This window comes from Poromitra crassiceps, assembly GCF_964638095.1.
Source record: "Poromitra crassiceps genome assembly, chromosome: 23".
In the NCBI taxonomy this organism is placed as follows: Eukaryota; Metazoa; Chordata; class Actinopteri; order Beryciformes; family Melamphaidae; genus Poromitra; species Poromitra crassiceps.
This window is the reverse complement of record NC_139639.1, coordinates 5012754-5025049: the sequence shown is the minus strand read 5'-3', so window position 1 is coordinate 5025049 and position 12296 is coordinate 5012754.

Genomic DNA, 12296 nt, shown 5'->3' with positions numbered 1-12296 from the left:
CAACATGTCCCTACTACATAATCAAAATGGGCAAAGAGTTGAAGCACCCTCTCTCTCTTTCGCCCCCTACTGTTGAGAGCACGCCAACCTTTCTACAACAGCAAAGCAATTTGATTGGGCCCTGTTATTTATAACATTGTCCAACATATAAGGAGCAGCAAAAACATGAAAGAAATAGAGAAAACGTCTTCACAATCTTTAATTAAATTTGTTTAATGTCCATATAGGGAATCTAAATTCAAGCCATGTTTCGAGGCAAGCAATGATGCCACACACACAGAAAATGTGAATACCATGCCAAGGGGCCAGTGGATGCTTTGAAAAATGTAAGGATGCAAACTACCGCATCTTCCACCTCTCCTCATCAAACGTGTACAGTTTTCACTGCATCTTATAGAGGAGATAAGAAGCCAAAGTGCTTTTGAGGAAGGGCCAGCTATCCCTCGCCTCCATCCAGTCCAGTCCCAGGGACCATTAAACTTTCCACTGTTTGACCACCGTGTCCCACAGGAAAACAAACACAGGATTAAAGTGTTGCGATGAAGTTATTTGCCCCGGAGGCTACCGGCTGGCGCACAAACACCAAGCCTTGCATTTCAACTAACCCCCCCCACCCACCCCTTCAAACACACACACACACACACACACACACACACACACACACGCACGCACACGCACGCACACACTTTTATGCCATTAGCCCGACAAACTATGCAAACTGAGAGCCCCCCCAGGCCTTAAAATCCCATACGTTATCCATTTTCCACACAAATGGAGCCCATTCATAATGGGGTCCTCTCGCTCCAGTATTCAAAATATGCATCAGATGTTGTGGAGAGCAGTTGAAAGCAACCAGTGGAGATCTTTGAATACGTCTGGTGTTTGAGGCCAAAAAACAAAGCCATTGTTCTTAATGCAGCGGTGGAGAAGGGCTATATATTTTTGCTTGGATCCAGACTATATAGCTGCTACAGCAGCAGCAGTGAACAGGCCAGCTCTCTGACTGACTTACACCGTATTTTGGCGGACAAATGATCCAGATTGGTTGCAGATGTGAGTATGTTGCCCCCAAACAGAAAGTGCCTGCCTGGCCTGAATGACATCATAGCCGGGGTTCTAAACGCATACGCAGCAAGAGAGAGAGGAGAGAGGAATAGTTTTACAACTCTCTGGAAACTTCTTCCACTTTATTGGAACTTGGACAAAGCGACTGCAATCACTTCACAAATTACACACGGAGCCATTAATTAGTTCATTAATTGAGCACGTCTGTTTCCATCACATTTCAAACACTTATCAACTCTTTTCAAGGCTTTTTTTTTTAATTCAGTCCAGCTATCTGAATGTGGATTTCAGTGCGTTTCCAGTGTGCAGCAATCGACAGTAGAAGCAGATATAGGCTATCCTATTGCTCGAAATACCTGCATGGTCTTCAGTGCCAGATACTATTTAAGTGGGTGAAGCATCCGAATAGGCATGGGCCTCATCCTCACAAGCTGCAGTGCACCCACAAAGTGAGACGTCTGATTCCTCCTCTGACTGACACTGGTTTACACACAGTAGGTCGGGGTGGGCTGTGTGAGATGTTGCTCCAGCCTGGGATCATGTTCATGTCTGTCGTTGTAGCCGCCACACCCCTCTCTAAAGGCCTGTGGTTATGAGTGGGCTGGATATGGAAAAAGTGCTGAAACGGCTCCAGAACCCTATTCAACCAGCCCCGCGGGCCTGAACAGATTTTTTTGTTGCTGTTGGGTGCAATCATCCATCAAATATTATCTTTGGCATAATGAAATTCAACTGTTGGAGAAATGTTTCAGGCGCTGCAGTCTTGTCTCAGCAGTGCCGTCGGGTATGATGATGACCCTGCGAGGCAAAAACAACAATGGCAACTGTATGATCGACGGCCATCTTTGTTCAACCAGTAATATCAGTAGTACTCGGGAAAACAGGCTGCAATATGACCAAGTCTGCCACTCTGCACTGCAACTGTGTTTTTTATCCATGGAAAAGTTGAATTGACTGGAGCCCATGAAATCACTGGTAAGCAAATTTAATGAGGTTTTTTTGTACCTTATTACATTTACTTACCAGGGATTTCGTGGGCTCCATGTCAATTCAACTTTTCCAGTATTCTGTTCTCTTCTGAACTCTCTGGAACGGACTTGACTATGAGTAGGGAAAACATGTCAGTGGAAGCCACTAGTTCAGATGTAGATGGAAAGAAGCGTCAGGTTTGCTTGTGTGGCTGGCAGAAGGTAACAACTTTGAGGGGCCTTAGAATCCATCAAGGCAGGAAGAGGTGCTTGGTAGAGGGAACACAGGGACCCCGCATTGATAATTATTTCTTAAGAAGTTTATCAAGTCAGTCGGGTGAAGTCCAGCGACAGGAAGTACCCCACAGCTCGCAGGACATCAGCACCCCTGATGTTGAGGCAGGTCCTAGCACCGAGGAAAGCAGAGAGGCCAGCCAGCCAAAAAGGGAGAAGATTAGCGGTCAGAAGCCTAGAGTTAAGTGGCCAGGTGCAGCGGAAAGTAGGAAGTGGGAAGATATCAATAGTGATTTGGTTAGGATGTTAGAGAAGCTTAAAGGAACTGCTGAGAGTAAGTTGGAGAAAATGGGAGATTGTATTTATGATTATGGTAAGGAAAGGTTTGGCGTCTTTGAGAAAAGGAAGAAACTAGAGGGTGAGGTAGTTAAATCTAGGCGCCAACAAGAGATAGATAGACTTATCCAGGAGAGAAGACAGCTTAAGAGGCAGTGGAGAAAAGCTACAGAGGTTGAGAAGGAAGGCATTGATTGCTTGCAGTCAGATGTGAGGGATCGGTTGGCAGTTTTAAGAAGAGCAGAGAGCATTAGGAAAAATAGGAAAAAGAAAGAGAGAGCTAGAATAGCATTCTATAAGGATCCATTTAGATTTGTGAAGTCATTGTTTAGTAAGGAAAAGAATGGTAGCCTTATGGTACCTAAGCAGAAGCTTGAGGAATATTTGGAGGAGGTTCACAAAGATAGGGAAAGGTTTAGAGAGATGACAGTCCCAGCTGATATTCCACCTATTGGTGAAATAGAGAGCCAGTGTGATGATAGCCCACCAAGGTGGAAAGAAGTTCAAGAAGTAGTGAGACGTGCAAGGGCCTCTTCAGCCCCGGGTCCTAATGGAGTCCCCTACCGGCTGTATAAGAGTGCTCCAGATGTGTTGCAGTTTCTATGGAAGCTGATGAAGGTAGTCTGGAAGAAGCAGGTTATTCCTAAGGCGTGGCGTAGAGCAGGGGGAATCTTCATTCCTAAAGAAAGGGACTCGTTAGAGATAAGTCAGTTTAGACCTATCAGTCTACTTAATGTTGAAGGGAAGGTTTTCTTTAGTGTTGTGGCACAGAGGCTGTCTAGTTATCTAGAAAAGAATAGGCTAATAGATACTTCGGTGCAAAAGGCTGGAATTCCCGGCTTCTCCGGGTGCTTAGAGCACACCAGCATGATCTGGCACCAAATCCAGTCAGCTAGGCGTGAGAAGAGAGACCTGCATGTAGTATTCTTGGACCTGGCTAATGCTTTCGGGTCAGTGCCGCATAGTCTGTTATGGGAGGCCTTTGATTTCTTTAGAGTGCCAGGTAGTATAAAGAGCTTAGTTAAAGCCTACTTCTTAGATATTCAACTCTGCTTTACCACAGCAGAGTACACTACAGCTTGGCAGCAGCTGGAGATAGGCATTATGGCAGGGTGTACAATTTCCCCATTAGCTTTTACCATGGCAATGGAGATCATTATTAGGGCTTCAAAATGGGTAGTGGGTGGAGAAAGGCTGCAGGGAGGGCTGCGGCTCCCTCCAATTAGGGCATACATGGATGACATGACGACTATGACGTCAACCGCTCCATGTACTAGCAGATTGTTGGATAAGTTAAATAGTAATCTGCAGTGGGCTAGAATGAAAGTGAAGCCAAGTAAGTCCAGGAGTATTTCAATCATTAAAGGGAGGGTAGTAGGTAAGAAGTTTGTTATAAATGATGAGGTGGTGCCTACAGTGTTAGAGAAACCAGTCAAGAGTTTGGGAAGATGGTATGATGCAAGTCTCAGTGATAAGGGACAGTTTGAGGAGGTGAGGCAGGAAATGATTCAAGGTATTTCAAGTATAGACAAGTCAGGGCTCCCAGGAAAGTTAAAGTTGTGGTGTTTGCAGTTTGGATTGTTGCCTCGGTTGATGTGGCCACTGACAGTGTATGAGGTTCCCCTTTCAAAGGTAGAAAAGCTAGAAAGGATGATTAACTCATTCATTAGAAAATGGCTCGGAGTCCCACCCTGCCTAAGCAGTGTAGCCTTATATGGGAAAGGCATATTGGAATTGCCATTATCTAGCCTGACAGAGGAGTTCAAGTGTGCTAAGGTTAGACTGGAAATGACTCTGACTCAGTCAAAGGATCCAGTGGTTAGGAGTGTAGCGCCCACAGTTAAAACAGGGAGGAAGTGGAACCCAAAGGAGGCAGTACAGCAAGCACAGTCAGCTCTTAGACACAGGGATATCATAGGTCAGGTGCAGCATGGGCGTGGAGGCTTAGGGTTGTGCATAGGGAAACCTGTGTGGAACAAGGCATCAGTAATAGAAAAGAGGAAGATGGTAGTTGAAGAAGTACATAGGCAAGAGGAGGCAGTAAGATGTACTAAGGCAGTGTCGCAGGCAAAGCAAGGACAGTGGGTGAACTGGGAGAGTGTAGAGAAGAGAAAGTTGAAGTGGAGAGAGTTGTGGAGCATGGAGGCCAGCAGAATTAGATTTATTCTAGGGGCTACTTATGATGTGCTGCCATCTCCCCAGAACTTAAATCAGTGGTTGGGCGAGGATGGTGCCTGCCCGTTGTGTTCTAGTGTATGTACATTGAGGCATATACTGTCAGGGTGTAAGGTCAGTCTCTCCCAGGGGCGATACACCTGGCGTCACAACCAGGTGTTGAAATGTTTGGCAGCTGCAGTTGAGGAAAAGCGGCTAGAAGTAAATTCTCTAGTTGCTAGCAAAGAGACTAGACAGATCAAATTTGTACGTGAGGGAGAAAAGATTAGACCAATTAAGGTCAGGCACAAGTTAGGGCAGCTAAGTGTAGGTGGAGCCTGGGAAATGAGGGTTGACTTGAATGAACAGCTAGTCATCCCAGCATATATAGTTAGCACCCGGCTACGTCCGGACTTGTTACTGTGGTCTGAGGTAGAGAAGAGAGTTTATTTTATCGAACTCACAGTCCCGTGGGAAGATCGAGTTGAGGAGGCTTATGAGCGCAAGAAAGCTAGGTATGCTGAAATGGCAGCAGAGGCAGAGCAGCGAGGTTGGAGGGCTCGAGTGCGGCCTGTAGAGGTGGGCTGCCGTGGTTTTGTGGCAAAGTCCGTTATTGCCTTACTAACTGAGTTGGGCATTCGGGGACGGAGCCTGAAACTTGCGGTTAGCAACATGTCTCAGGCAGCAGAACGAGCAAGTGAATGGCTGTGGATAAGGAGGAAACATGCTAGCTGGGGAGCTCGCTAAGGTCAGATTGATTGTTTGTTGTTGGTCATGATTAACGGTCCGCATCAACAGGGCTGAATCATTGACGGTGGTGGTGTAGTTAGGGATTGTTTGTTGTTGGTCATGATTAACGGTCCGCATCAACAGGGCTGAATCATTGACAGTGGTGGTGTAGTTAGGGATTGTTTGTTGTTGGTCATGATTAACGGTCCGCATCAACAGGGCTGAATCATTGACAGTGGTGGTGTAGTCAGGAATGTCATACCGAACCGACCTGGATAGCTAGGCTTAGATAGTGAGGTAATATGCAGTTGTGCGGTGGTAGCATGGAGGGGGGTGTTTCCAGGACGCTGGATTACACCGTTAAGCCTTCTTGAGGTGTCGTGGGCCTAACTTAACGAAACGTCGGTGAAGGAAGGTGCCCACTTGAAAACCTCAATGACATGCTTCATACTGCTGTTGGCTAGGGTAGGTAACTGGTGATTTGTGTCTTGTTTATTAGTTTGTTAGCCTGTTAGCTTGTTTTATTCTGGATTGGGCTTCTAAATGTGTTTTTCCTCGGATTTTGGCACAAGGGATAGTAACATCTTGTCCTGTGTATTAATTAATACTGAGAGCACCGACCTCCCTTTGTGGAGGGCCCGTAGCGCAAGAGATTCCTTCTACTGTGTTTTTATCCATGTTATATTTCAGAAACGTTGGGCATGCAAACACTATGGTGTTATTACAGTTAATAAAGTGAGAGCGGGACACATGACAGTGTTACATCTTATTTGGCTAGAAACAAAATAGTTGCCGTTTTCTTGTTGACAGAAGAGATCCGAAAATAAGACTTCACGCTGACAAGCCACCGCTGTGATTTTGCGTATAATTCGGGCGAGACGAGGGGTCCCAGCTGTACGGGACCAGTGGCACCCCCAATCTCCCCCTCTCCCCCCCACCCCCCCCCCCTAGTGGACAGAGGAGCACAGTGACACCGCGGTGAGGGGTGGAAGAGAGACAAGAAGAGGAGAGGGGGGGCTGCCCGGGTGATGCTGGGAGCCTCTAATAAAATGTAATCCTATTATATGGTTCCCACTAGAGGGCAACAATAATAAAGGTTTCCCTAATAACACGGGCAGACCAACCAGACCCAAATGGAAAACAGCTCCTCCGGTCAAGTCCCACAGTCGTACATATATCCTCTCATTAACCCAATTGCTGATGGGCCACATGGCACCGGCAGGCCTTCTGAGATTTGGCCGTGATGGCAAAGTAAGAGTTAAGTCAAACAAATGTCTTTCATCAAAGTGCAGTTTGGGCTGCTCTGCATAAAGGAATTGAAGGGGGAGGAGGGAGGGGGGGAGTGAGGGAATGTGGGGGTGGGAAGTTGGAAAGGAGAGCCCCCGAGGAAACCAATCAGAACTTCTCCACCCCTCCCCTTCCTGTCTCCAAGCCACCAGGGTCTCAGGTGTGCGCTACATGGGCTAATACCTCCCAAACTTGATTGTTTCGTGTTCACGAGTAATCAGAGTTTTGTAAATTACCATTTTGGAAAATGAAAGTCCTATCAGTGGGTAAACAAAATTGCAATGCAGTGGTGGTGGAGGAGGAGGAGGGACGACACCACAAACCAGAAATCACAACAGCACCAGGTTTGGATAGGTTAGTGTTACCGCGGCCGCCGCATGCTTATGCAGGAGGAGGTTTTATTTCTCCTCATGGGGACAAATGAAATGAAATATACACCTTCGTATCAGAAGGTAACACACAGCTGGAATATGATCAGCTCAGGTGCTTCACAAATAACCAACTCGGTGAGAACAGCGAGAGTGACTTTTGCACACCTAATGTTAACGAGAAATGGCAATCTCTCTGCCGAAATGGGACGTGAACACAAAATCTCATATTTGTATGATTTGATAATGTAATGAATGCCTGAGTTATTCCGTTTCCCAGCTATCTCACAATAAACGCGGCGAAATATTTATCATAAGTGACAAGGTGAGTGAGGATATCCATCATATTCTCCAGACAGATTGAGTTATTAAGTGAGCCAATGTAACAGTATTATGAAACCCAGAATATCAAAGTTATTTATCTCTCTCCCTCTCTCTCTCTCTGTGTCTGTGTGTGCACGTGTCTTTGTGTGTGTGTGTGTGTGTGTGTGTGTGTGTGTGTGTGTGTGTGTGTGTGTGTGTGTGTGTGCTGTGTTTGTGTCTTGACAGAGAATGAGACAGAGAGAGAGAGAAGGAGAGAGTGTCTGTGTGTCGCATGCCTTCCTGTTCCTGTACCACCCTCCAACCCCAGAGCCGCAGACTCAAGGCGGTTTCCAGAATCAAACAATTTCACGCAGCTACTGGAGGAGGAAATGAACTGAGCCCAGAGCAATAATAAAATTATACAAATGTTATTACAGACTCGCCTGCTACTGTCCCACTTTAATTCAAATTTGGAGCCTCCGGGCGGCGCTGGTGGCAGAGACCTTCCTGAATAAATCAACATTAGCTTACGTCTAAATTATTAAGGAAGTGGGAGACTTTCTTGTTTATAGTATGAATTATTAAACAAGTGTTTAACGCTGTTTTTCTTCACGAATCCCCCAAATATTAATTGCTAATGATCTTTAAGGTGTGGGTTTTATCTTTTGCCCCCTTCTGGTGTATGCTGGGAATTTCGCGTCAGAATTTTCAAGTTGGAAGAAAAAAACAAAAAAACAAGACGTCGGAATGCAAATGTGTTCTCAATAGGAGAAGCGTGAGATGCGGTTGGAGATATACTTTGCTGGCATCTGTATGATGTGCAAATGAAGGCCTACTTACAACATTCATAGCATATTGCTCTTGATGAATTATGTAGTCATTTACAGTGAAGGCTATCCACATGCCTGATCAAGTTCATGCTTAAAGGAACAGCTCACCCTAAAATCCAAAATACATTATACTCTCTCACCTGTGGTGCTATTTATCCATCTATATCGTTTTGTGTTAGTTGCCTGGGTTTTGGAGATATCGGCCGCAGAGTTTCTGCCTTCTCTCCAATACAATGGAACTGGATGGCACTCGGCTTGTAGTGCTCAACGTGCCAAATAAATACATTTGATAAACTCAACAGCAATTTGATGAGCAGTTTCATGGAGGAACTATTTTCTGTTGACCGAACTACATCCGCTAGCTGCTAGCTAGTTCCTACATGAGACTGCAAAAGAAAATAGTTCCTACATGAAACTGCTCACAACAAAGTCTGTGGATTATCTTGAGTAACCGGGTCATGATTTCTGGAAAGAGACAATGCTGTTGAGTTTTTCAAATTGTGTAGGGGGTTCCTCCGTACATAACCCCCCCACTAAAAACATGCAGAAGATCGTCATCCGACCAGTGACGACAACATCCGAAGTTGGTCCCCGGGCGCTGGAAAGAAAAAGCGACCACTGCTCCTGGCCTGCCCCCCGGAGGAAAGGACAAGCCTGGATGGGTTAAATGCAGAGGACAAATTTCACCGGCCACCGTCAGCATGAGTGTGTGTTTGTGGCCACATGCATGTGTTGGTGTGTTTGTGTGACAATAAAAGACGTGCTTGTCCGTCTACTAACTAACTGTTTAACTGCAGGTGTGCCAGCCGCTTCTTTTCACTTGACAAGTGAAGGGGTTTCACTGGTAGGATGTAGCGCGTAGGAGGATCACACTATTCCACTATTCCCCCCAGTTCCCCTCCCCATCGAAGACGTGCCCTGACCGACCAGAGGAGGCACTAGTAGTGCAGCGACCAGGACTCACACCCCACCGGCATTCCCACCCCTAGATACGGCCAATTGTATCTGTAGGAAGGTCTGACCAAGCCGGGAAGTACCGCTACCGGGAGTTGAACCCGGGTCTCCGCGGTGGTAGGCGAGTGTTTTTTTAATCGCCACACTACCCAGATGCCCTGGATCAAGCTTTCCAAGTGTTTCAATACACATAACAGACATACTGTAACAGATATTTCTCTGACGATGCTTCCCCATTTGATTGACAGGATTTGATTAAGTTCTTTTTTGCAGCACCTGCTCATTCATTCAGGATGTTCCATTAATCATGAGCGATTTCAACAAGGCGTTGCTCTGTACAATATACTATCTCTGCTGTGTAGGCATGCAAAAGCAGGGCCACCGCATGCTACTTTTATTACCAGCCGCAACACTGTGTGTGCCTGCTATTATTTCCACCCTGTGAGTCTGTGTGCGCGTCGTTTATAATGTCAGCTGTGAACGTGATAGATAGCATCACAACCGTGCCAGATGCAGGCATGACACTTTACAGGTGTGTAGTCCACATTCACATGAAGGCAGAGTGAGAAGATGAGTATGTTCAGAGCAAGTAGCCTCCCCACCGCCCCACCCAACCTCATGCCCTTGGCCCACATTTTGTCAATGAGACGGCATCACAACCGTGCAAGATGAGCAGTCATGAAACTTTACAGGCGTGTAGTCCACATCAGTTAGAAGATGGGTTTGGGCAAGAGGGCCGGAAGTAGGCCCACACACACACACACACTTTATGACCCTGACCCACATTCATTTTAATGGTCTTAATATTTTCTAGCTTTTTACTTTTTTCCGCATCAATATGAAACTGGTAACGAAGCCAGAATCCAATCAGCTCTCCTCTCCTGTCTTTAAACTTCCTCCATCCATTTAATCCTCACATGAGCCCCCAGTCTATAATCAAAACTCAGTGCTCATTCCCCACTGTCTGTCCCCACTGTCTGTCCCCACTGTCTGTCCCACTGTGTCTCCCACTGTCTGTCCCCACTGTCTGTCCCACTGTCTGTCCCCACTGTCTGTCCCCACTGTGTCTCCCACTGTCTGTCCCCACTGTCTGTCCCCACTGTCTGTCCCACTGTCTGTCCCCACTGTCTGTCCCCACTGTGTCTCCCACTGTCTGTCCCCACTGTGTCTCCCACTGTCTGTCCCCACTGTCTGTCCCACTGCCTGTCCCCACTGTCTGTCCCCACTGTGTCTCCCACTGTCTGTCCCCACTGTCTGTCCCCACTGTGTCTCCCACTGTCTGTCCCACTGTCTGTCCCACTGTCTGTCCCCACTGTCTGTCCCACTGTGTCTCCCACTGTCTGTCCCCACTGTCGGTCCCACTGTCTGTCCCCACTGCCTGTCCCACTGTCTGTCCCCACTGTGTCTCCCACTGTGTCTCCCACTGTCTGTCCCCACTGTCTGTCCCACTGTGTCTCCCACTGCCTGTCCCCACTGTCTGTCCCACTGTGTCTCCCACTGTCTGTCCCCACTGTCTGTCCCCACTGTCTGTCCCACTGTGTCTCCCACTGTCTGTCCCCACTGTCTGTCCCACTGTGTCTCCCACTGCCTGTCCCCACTGTCTGTCCCACTGTGTCTCCCACTGTCTGTCCCACTGTGTCTGCCCCTGTCTGTCCCCAATGTCTGTCCCACTGTCTGTCCCCACTGTCTGTCCACACTGTCTGTGCCGAATGTCTGTCCCACTGTCTCTCCCATTGTCTGTCCCCACTATCTGTCCCCACTGTCTCTCCCATTGTCTGTCCCCACTGTGTCTCCCACTGTCTGTCCCCAATGTCTGTCCCACTGTCTGTCCCCACTATCTGTCCCCACTGTCTGTGCCCAATGTCTGTCCCACTGTGTCTCCCACTGTCTGTCCCCACTGTCTGTCCCACTGTGTCTCCCACTGTCTCTCCCCACTTTCTGTCCACTGTCTCTCCACACTGTCTCTCCCCACTGTCTGTCCCCACTGTCTGCCCCACTGTATCTCCCACTGTTTGTCCCCACTGTCTGTCCCAAGAGGAAACAGTAGATTTAAAGAACATCAGATGTATCTACTCATGTATTTGGGCTGTAAAGATGATGAAGGGAGGCTGAGAGAGTGCTGCTGACGCCTTAAGGGATGCAGGCCAGCATGGCCGCGCAGGTGAAGGATACTGATCGGGGATCCACTGCTGTTCAATGTCAACACTGGCAGGCCTGGAAGAGCAGCATTCATTAACACCTCAACAAACTCATACGGCAATTTTAAATGCGGCTAAACTGTCAGCAACTTCGTGATGCAGAAAAGAAAAATTGGACTGCAATCTATCTTCTGTTTGTATAGAGACACTTTGATTAGATTAGAAACTAGAGAGCGTCTTGCGATGGGATCAGCAGCCACGACCCTGATGTGCTTCACTCCCAACGATAGGAAAGTTTACAACATTTTAAATTGGACGACTTTTAAAACAAACTCATAAACTACGATCAAGTCTCGCATCCAAAATGCAAATCAAGTGCCTCAGACCTCAGACTTATGAATACAACTGACTGGTGTCTTCCCACGTCTACAGTGTAACCCCTACATCCAAGGCTCGTGGCTGCCCTCCCCTGGAGAAATAGAAACAGGAGTTATTATACAGGAAGCACTTGACACTGTGGCCAGTAGGTGATGCTGTTGCCACACATACAGCAGCCTGCACTGGGTTGGGGGAGAAAGAAGGCGGTGGTGTGTAGGAGTAAAAAAAATCATTTTGATTTCATGTCTGAAGTAGACTGGCTTTGTAGCCCTGCACACATGATATAGTTCAACCATATAGATGCCTTCAATTAATGGTGGCAGGACCAGTAGAGTCGATCATTTCCTCCACATGACAGACAGGATATGGAATTGTAGCTGATCTCTTGGCAAAGGAAATAAAGTGTAGATATAACAGATCACCTCGATTTCATATGATGACAAAGCACCATTTTCCTCAGCTCTCCACTGATGGAACGAAATGACATGAAGCTATTCTAGACTTAACTCAGTGGGAACACACATCATGGACACTTATCTGGCCATGGAGACA